The sequence below is a fragment of the Echinops telfairi genome, unplaced genomic scaffold, assembly GCF_000313985.2.
Source record: "Echinops telfairi isolate 266 unplaced genomic scaffold, ASM31398v2 ScPeMD7_7468;HRSCAF=8506_0, whole genome shotgun sequence".
Lineage (NCBI taxonomy): Eukaryota > Metazoa > Chordata > Mammalia > Afrosoricida > Tenrecidae > Echinops > Echinops telfairi.
The window spans coordinates 53,645,233-53,653,186 of NW_022111369.1; the positions used below are offsets into that span (position 1 = coordinate 53,645,233).

General features: G+C 42.0%; 1 pseudogene; it reads right to left on the minus strand.

Annotated features, from left to right (window-relative positions):
* LOC101661300 overlaps nt 1-7,478 on the minus strand; it is a 13,999-nt pseudogene extending 6,521 nt beyond the window's left edge.
* Nucleotides 7,479-7,954: the final 476 nt, after the last annotated feature.

The following is a 7,954-nucleotide window of genomic DNA, read 5'->3' on the forward strand; positions in this document are numbered from 1 at the left end:
GCAGGTGTCCACTTCGTAGTTGGGATTGGGCCGGCCCCCAAGACCTCTGCACTGGTTCCCTACTCCATGCCAGCCTGTTGCATTCACATCTTGGAGCACTGGGTTGATGTCTGGTCCCTCTTTCCCTGTGGAGATGTAAATAATACCCCACCCCCTTGGGTGAGTTAGTGCCCTGTGCCCCCACTACCCATTTCTTTATTATTATTATTATTTTTTCCTTTCCCCACCTTCTTTTTAGTTGTCTACCATGTGTATCCCTGTATTTGATCTTCTCCCTGCCATATTACCTGGTCCTCACCCCAGGAATATTTGTATACAGCAGTTTTTTTCCCCTATGCCCCTTTTGCATTTTTTTAAAAAGCTTACCTCAGTGGACTCATTTTGTACTTGTCCTTTTGTGCTTGACTTACTTCACTTAGCATGATTTCCTCCAGCTCTTCATATGCAGCGATGTGCTTCATATGTTCATCACTGCTTTTTAGCGATGCGTAGTACTCCATTGTATGTGTATACCACAGTTTTTTAATCCAATTGTCAGTTGATGGAAATTTGGGTTGCTTCCAACTCCTTGCAATTGTGAACTGTGCCGCAATGAACATTGGAGCACAGATGTCTGGCCTTGGTTTGTTTCTTGCCTCTTTTGGGTATATGCCCAGTAGGGGGATTGCTGGGTCATATGATAACTCGATTTCCCTCTGTTTTAGATATCGCCAGATCGATTTTCATAGTGGTCATACATACTTACAAGTCCACCAACAGTGGATGAGAGTTCCTGTCTCCCCACAGTCCCTCCAACACTTGTTGCTTTCTGATTTTTTGAATTGGTCATTTTCTTTTTTAAAAAAATCTTGGCTATTAATCATAGAGCATGAAATGTAAGCCATTGTAATTTTCATTTGCATCTTTCGGATGACTAATCACGCTGAGCATCTTTTCATGTGTTTGATGGCCACCTGAATGTTCTTATTTGGTGAGACATAAATTCAAGTCCTTTGCCTATTTTATGAGTGGACTATTTGACTTTTTATTTTTGTTGATGTTTTATATGCATGTTGGTCATTAGATTCTTGCCTGATATATGGTTTTGAAAGATAATCATCCAGTTTGTAACTTGTCTTTTCACTTTTTTGGTAAAGTCTTTTGATGCACAAGAGTTTTTAAATTTTAAGAGGTCACATTTATTGATTTTGTCTTTTTCTGTTTGTGCTGTTAATACATTGTTGAAAGCTAGGCCTGCTGATACTGCCTCTGCTTATTCTAAGAATTTGATGGCGGTAGCTTGCTTCTTGTGTTTATTGACTACACAAAGGTACTCAGCTGTGTGGATCATAACAAACTTTGGATAGCCTTGAGAAGAATGGGAATTCTAGTACACACCACTGTGCTCACGCAGACTGTGTACATGGATCAAGAAGCAGTTGTGCAAACGAAACAAGGGAATACTGCATGATTTAAAATGAGAAAAGATGTGCACCAGGTTGTATCCTCTCACCAAACTTATTCAATGTATCTGCTGAGCAACTAAACAGAGAAGCTGGATTATATGAAGAAGAATTCAGCATCAGGATTGGAGGAAGTCTTATTAACAACCTGAGATATGCAGATGACGCAATCTTGCTTCCTGAGAGTGAGGAGGACTTGAAGCACTTGCTGATGAAGCTCAAGGTTTGCAGAATTCAGTATAGATACCAACTCAGTGTAAAAAAGACCCAAATCCTCATAACTGGACCAGTAAGGCCCTCTCTTTCACTGCCATCTAGTCAATGCTGGCTCTTAGCGACCTCCTATGAGTTTCTGAGACTGTAACTGTTTATGGGAGTAGAAAGCCCAGCCTTTTTCCCACAGAGTTGCTGGTGGTTTCAAACTGTCAACCAGGCAGATTGCAGCCCAATGTATAACCACTATACTACTTGGGCTCCTAAGGGTTTAACCCCCTAAGGGACTGAAGTTGTCAAGGCTTTTGTCTTGCTTGGATCCACAATCAATACTTATGGCAATAGCAATCAAGAGACACAATGATGTGTTGCACTGGGTAAACCCATTGCCCAAGACCTCTTAGAGTGTTGACATGCAGGGAGGTTACTCAGAGGACTAAGGTATACCTCACCCAAGGTGACATTTTTAATTGCCTCTTGTGCATGTGAATGTTGGACATTGAGTAAGAAAGCCTGAAAAAGAATTGATGTGTTTCAGGACTGTCAAAAGAACACAAATTTGTGTCTTGGAAGAAGAACAGCCAGGTGCTCCTTAGGGTGTTGAGACTTCACCTCACATACTTTGGACATGTCAGGACAGACAGATCTCTGGAGAAGGACATCATTATTTAATTGAAATAATGCTTGGTAAGGTAGAAGGGCAGCCAAAAAGAGTAAGGCCCTCAGCAAGATGGATTGACACAGTGGCTTCAACAATCGGCTTCAGCATAGGAACCATTGTGAGGAGGGTGCAGGACTGGGCAGTGTTTTGTTGTGCATAGGGCTGCTATGGGTCAGAACTGACTTGGTGGCATGTAACCATGCCAACATATGCATGTTAAACTTGGACATTGAGCAAGGAAGACTGGAAAGTAATCTGAATTTAAATTACGGTGCTGGTGACAAATATGAAAAGTACTATGGACAGCCAGAAGAACAAATACGTCTGTCCTGGAAGAAGTACAGGTGGAATGCACCCTGGAAGCGAGGATGGTGCCTTGTCTCCTGTACTGTGGACATGCTATCAGGAGAAACCAGTCCGTAGAAAAGGTCACCCGGCTTGGTAAAGTAGGACATTGAAGAAGAGCAAGACCCTTGATGAGGCGGATTGACATAATTGCTGCAACAACGGGCTCAGCCATGACAACAGGTGTGAGTGTGCAAACAACCAGGGAGTGTTTGTACTTTGTGTCACTATGAGCTGGAACCAACTTGAAGGCACAAACAGCAACATCTAGTGCAAAGATTCTGTTTTCTTCGCTGAATGAACTTAACACCCATGTGAAAAAGCAGTTGACCGTAGATGTGTGGGTCTTTTTTTTTTAGCCTTGAAACCACATCTGTCTTTTTTTTTTTTTAAATAAAAATTCCCAGTCAACCCCAAAATTGAAGTGAAACCACAAATATTAGAAAATCATTGAAGAGAGCTCTATAACATTTTATTAGAATCCGTTAGCAATGTTTATTTTTCTGATCATAGAATTATTTCTTATTACTAGATAAACAGTTGCAGAGTATAAAAATTAAAGGAACAAGAGTGAAAAAAAATCCCCTAAACTTCACCATCCAGAGGTCCTCAGAGACACTAGTTCTCTGTAGTATAACTATTGTTAGTTTTTAAGGTGCATGAATAAATACTTTGGGGTTTTTTTGTATTTTGTGGGATTTTACTGTACATATAGTTTTATATCCCTCTTTTTACACCCAATACATTTATGACTCTGTTAAAACAATGTTTTGGTATTTTATTTTTCGCATCGCTTTTCTGTTCAGTATAGACCTGCTATTATGTTTTAATGAATTAATTTGGCAAATTAATTTTGGGGGGGCATAGAGGAAGCAAATACTGAAGAAGTAAATTGATTCAGAAAGTGCCTTTACTGTGGGGCCTTCTACAAGTTACCTGATCTTCCTGAGCTTTACGCTTCTTATTTAACAACTGAGGACGGCGATGATTGAAATAATAATCCCTGAGTTTGCTATTTTATAATGATCTTGTGAGGATCAAATATGACAGTCTGTCTACAAGAACCTGGTAAATGATAAATATAATCCAAAGGCCAAAATGAAAAGTTAAACAAAAGCGAAATTTTACTTATTTTATGTTTAGAAGAGTCTGTTCAAAGAGGATTGCAGAGATCAGGGGAAAAAATAGAATTTGAATGACAAATACCGCAGAGAGGGGTTGGATGGATTATTTTATTCCGCTTATGAATTATTTTGTACCTTGCTAAACAGTTCAGAACTTACTGTTTTTGTTTGACAAAAAAAGTGTTCACCCCAATTTTGCCTTTTAAAAGGCTTATCTAAAAAAATAAAAATAAAAGGCTTATCTGTGAATCAAAGAAGCGCAGATGTTTGTTAATGATGAACCACTGTTCAATGTGTAATCCTGCTACCACCAAGGCTCCTTCCGTAGCAGCTGAATGTCAATTAGATAGAAAGTCTGTGTTTAGGAAAATTTACAAGGATACAGATTAACTTCTTTTTCTCCTAACTTAAAAAAACACACACCCAAACCCCCCACAAACAAACCAGCGACAACAATTTCAGTAACAGGAATAAGAAGAAAACAGCAGGCTGAGTTTGAAATGGAATCTTGCAATTGTTGGCTGCACCCGTCACAAACATGTTTTCCCTCAATAAGCATCAAGCGTTTCCCACTACCTCTTTCTTTCTGAGCCCAGACATTGAATTTGCTTCCGGGAACCCTCACTCTTACTTCTCAGTACGTCTTTCTCTTTCCTCCTGAGAAGAGAGAAGCGCTAGAGCAGAGAACCCAGGGGTCTCTTTCCCAGGTCTGCCTCCCATTTAAAGAGGCAGGACATCCAGGTGGTTGAATGCCAAACCTTGGTTTTCCGTGGCATCCCTGGGTTTTGGAGCGTGTGTGGAAGCTGTCATTTGCATCTGGTGGCAGTCATCTAAATGTGACCCTGCACCAGCAGAGCGAGGAGGACGATGCCTCTGCAGAGGGGCCAGTGATTCCCCTCTGAGCATCCGTGCTGTCAAATCAACTGGAAATCACACAAACAAATGACGCCTGGAGCAGTGGCTAGATGTTCTGGAGAAAACAAAGGTGGTCTTGCTCAAGGCAGTAATGTAACACACACACACAAAAAAAACCCAAAACAAAACAAAACATTTTAATATAAATAATAAATGCTCATTTGTAGACAATTTGGGATAAACAGGAAAGCAAAATGATCATCATAAAACAAAAACAAAAAACAAGCCACTCATCTCGTCACCCAGATGTTATTTCTTTTTAATATTTTATACCTATGAGGGGGCTTCAAAGAATTCATGGGGAAATGGCATGAAGAAATAATGGGAGTTTTCCACAAGCATGTTGAAACCCCTCATACAGAGGAGCCCCAGTGATGCAGTGGTGAAGCACTGGGTTGTCAACTGTCAGCTTGTTGGTGGGAAGTCACCGGTAGGTCCAATGCGGAAGGGCTTGTCTGTCTGTTTCCGGCAAGATTACAGCCTAGAAAACACTATGGGGTCTTTTTTTTTTTTTTGGTCAAAGATGGTCTCTGTGCATTTAAATCAACTTGATGGCTCCTAAGGACAACACATGATAACAAGTGGAGTTCAAATTCAAGTTTATTTTTTTAATTTAAAGATCATTTCATTGGGGGCTCTTACAGCTCTTACAACAACCCATACATCCATTGTATGAAGCATATTTGTACAGACGTTGCCATCATCATTTTCTAAACATTGACTTTCTATTTGAGCCCTGGGTATTAGCTCCTCTTTTTTCCCCCCTGCTTCCCCCACCCTCCCACCCTTGTGAACCCGTGATAAATTATAAATTATTATGATGTTCATGTCTTACGCCACTGCTGTCTCCCTTCACCCATGTTTCTGTTGTTCATCCCCAAATTCAAGTTTTTTACCCTGCTCTTTTCACTTAACAATCATGTTTTTCTCACGCCATCGAATCTTTGACATGCTGTCCTGTTTTGATTTCTTGGCTGAGCTGAAATGGCCTGCTTCTGAGGACTGAGCTATGACCAGTGTCAGAGAAAGTGGTGGCCGCTACTTCCCATTCCTGTTTCTCTTACACTGAACCCACAAGCCCGGTGCCTGGCCAGCATGAGCAGCTGGGGGCTCCGCAGGGTGGTACAGTATCACCAGTGTCTGGTGTGTCACTCGATGGGCCAAGTCAGTGCGGATGGTTCACACAGAGCTCTCCGGCTGAGTCTCTCCGTGAAAAGCACAAATGTAGGAAAGTTGATGAAACTCACAGTTTTCTTAACTGATTAACACTTCTCTTGGTCAAGTCCCTATTTCCCAGACAAGAACTTCATTGGGAAGAGCGAAGGAATATGCCAATCTGAACCTGGATTTCAGTAACGAGAGCCTTGGTGGTGTAGTGGTTGGCAGCATGGAACCACTGCTGCTCTGCCTGAGAAATACGGGTTTCTACGCCCACCAGCAGTTAAGGTCTCAGAAACGCACAGCGCAGGGTCCCTCACTGTGAGCCAGCATGGTCTCCATGGCAGTGAGGCGGTAGCAAATGACGTGGAAGAGCCAGTCCTGTGTTTTACAATAATTTAAAAATTATTTGCAAGGCATGCATCTATTTTATTATTATTCTTAATTAAAAATATTAATATCAAGGTAATTTTTACAAACAAATGAAATCATCATTATCTGAGTAATATGCTTTACAAATTTTCAGTTTTACTTCAGAGCCACATGTATGAGCCTGAAGAGCCTCATATGGCTCTGGAACTGCAGTTTGCCGACCCCGGCGCTAACCCAATAGAGATTTTCTATGGCAGTCAGCCCTGGCTTAGGGAGTGAGATAGTTTATTGTGCCAGCCTGGCCGATAAACACAAGTAGGATTAACTGAAGGGCGGAGAGATTATGGCTCGGTGAGCCTCGCCTTTCTTGTCTCTCGCTCTTTGATCATCGGACCAGTGTGCGCTGCCTTGCTTGTTCTGTGCCTCAATTTAAAGGCTACACTGCCTGTGGGATGCCTAGCCTGTGGACTGTGTTGCTGTAAGTTGTGGTCCCTTTAAGACATCTCTGGAGCTGGGGACTGGCAGTTGGGACTGGTGGTTAGTTGACAGTTGGTGATCTGCCTTGTGATTGGCTGCCGTGCTGAGATAGCCTCACTCTCTGTATAAATAGAGGGAGATCTGGCAACAGACTAGACTTGAAGGACTGCTAGTCTCTCTCTCATGGGAGTTAGTTGCACTGAGCCATTTGTAGTGCTTTATAATTTAACTGTTCACTTCTTGTATTATATATTTATCTGTATATGATTTAACAGTTCATTTCTTGTTATATATCTAATTATCTTTATAAATAAATATATTTAATTATCAGCAATTTGGTTTTATCTCTCTAGAGAACCCTGTCTAACACAGGGAGTATGCTGCTTTCTGGTGAAAGGCACAGTCGGGCATTGCAGACAGTTTGTGCACACACACACACACACACACACACACACACTCATAGACACCATTCAACTAAAACACCACTGATCACTTTACTTCTGAATTCAGACAGTCCCTGTCTTCCTTGTGCTGATTGTAAGTGCCTGTAAAATGCACTTTGTTCTCCTGGGAGACCCAAGTCTTCAGAGTATGAGCTGACGAGGTCCTTCTGTGTTCATTGGTGGCATGCCCCTTCTAGAAACCATTTTCTGCCTGTGAGGCCTTCCAGAACTTTCCTCAGGAAAGCAAATGTGAGCCATGTCACACAAGTCCTTCCCATTGCCACAGACCTGCTCGGTAGCTGGTGAAATCCCTCTTGCGGATTTGCATTGTGGCAAGAGCTACGAAAAAAATAGCATCTACAAGTGATGTGCCTGAGCGGATGGCACAGGAAACGAGAGGCATCTCACAGAAATGGCAGAAGGAGGCAAAGAACTAGTCTTTCAAATGCAACGAGCAGAAGGGGCAACAAACCATTTGTAGCTTATTGGATGAGAAATAACGGCAGCCTTTGAAGTTTCAAATCTGTGTTCACCACGGAACCATTCGGAATCTGGAATCGGGCGAACCCACTGCCACCATGCCAATTCTGACCCACAGCCACCTTATAGAAGGGCTCTGAGGCTGTCCGTCTTTACAGTAACATCTTTCTCCCAGGGAGCACCTGGAGGGTTTGAACCGCTGAGCTTGCAATTAGACAGGGCTCCCAGGGCTCCTGAGATAAGAAACCCAAAACATAATATTTAAGCAAGTAGTTATAGCCCGTCATCAAGGGTGCCAAAAATACTGGCCAGACCACCCTGAAG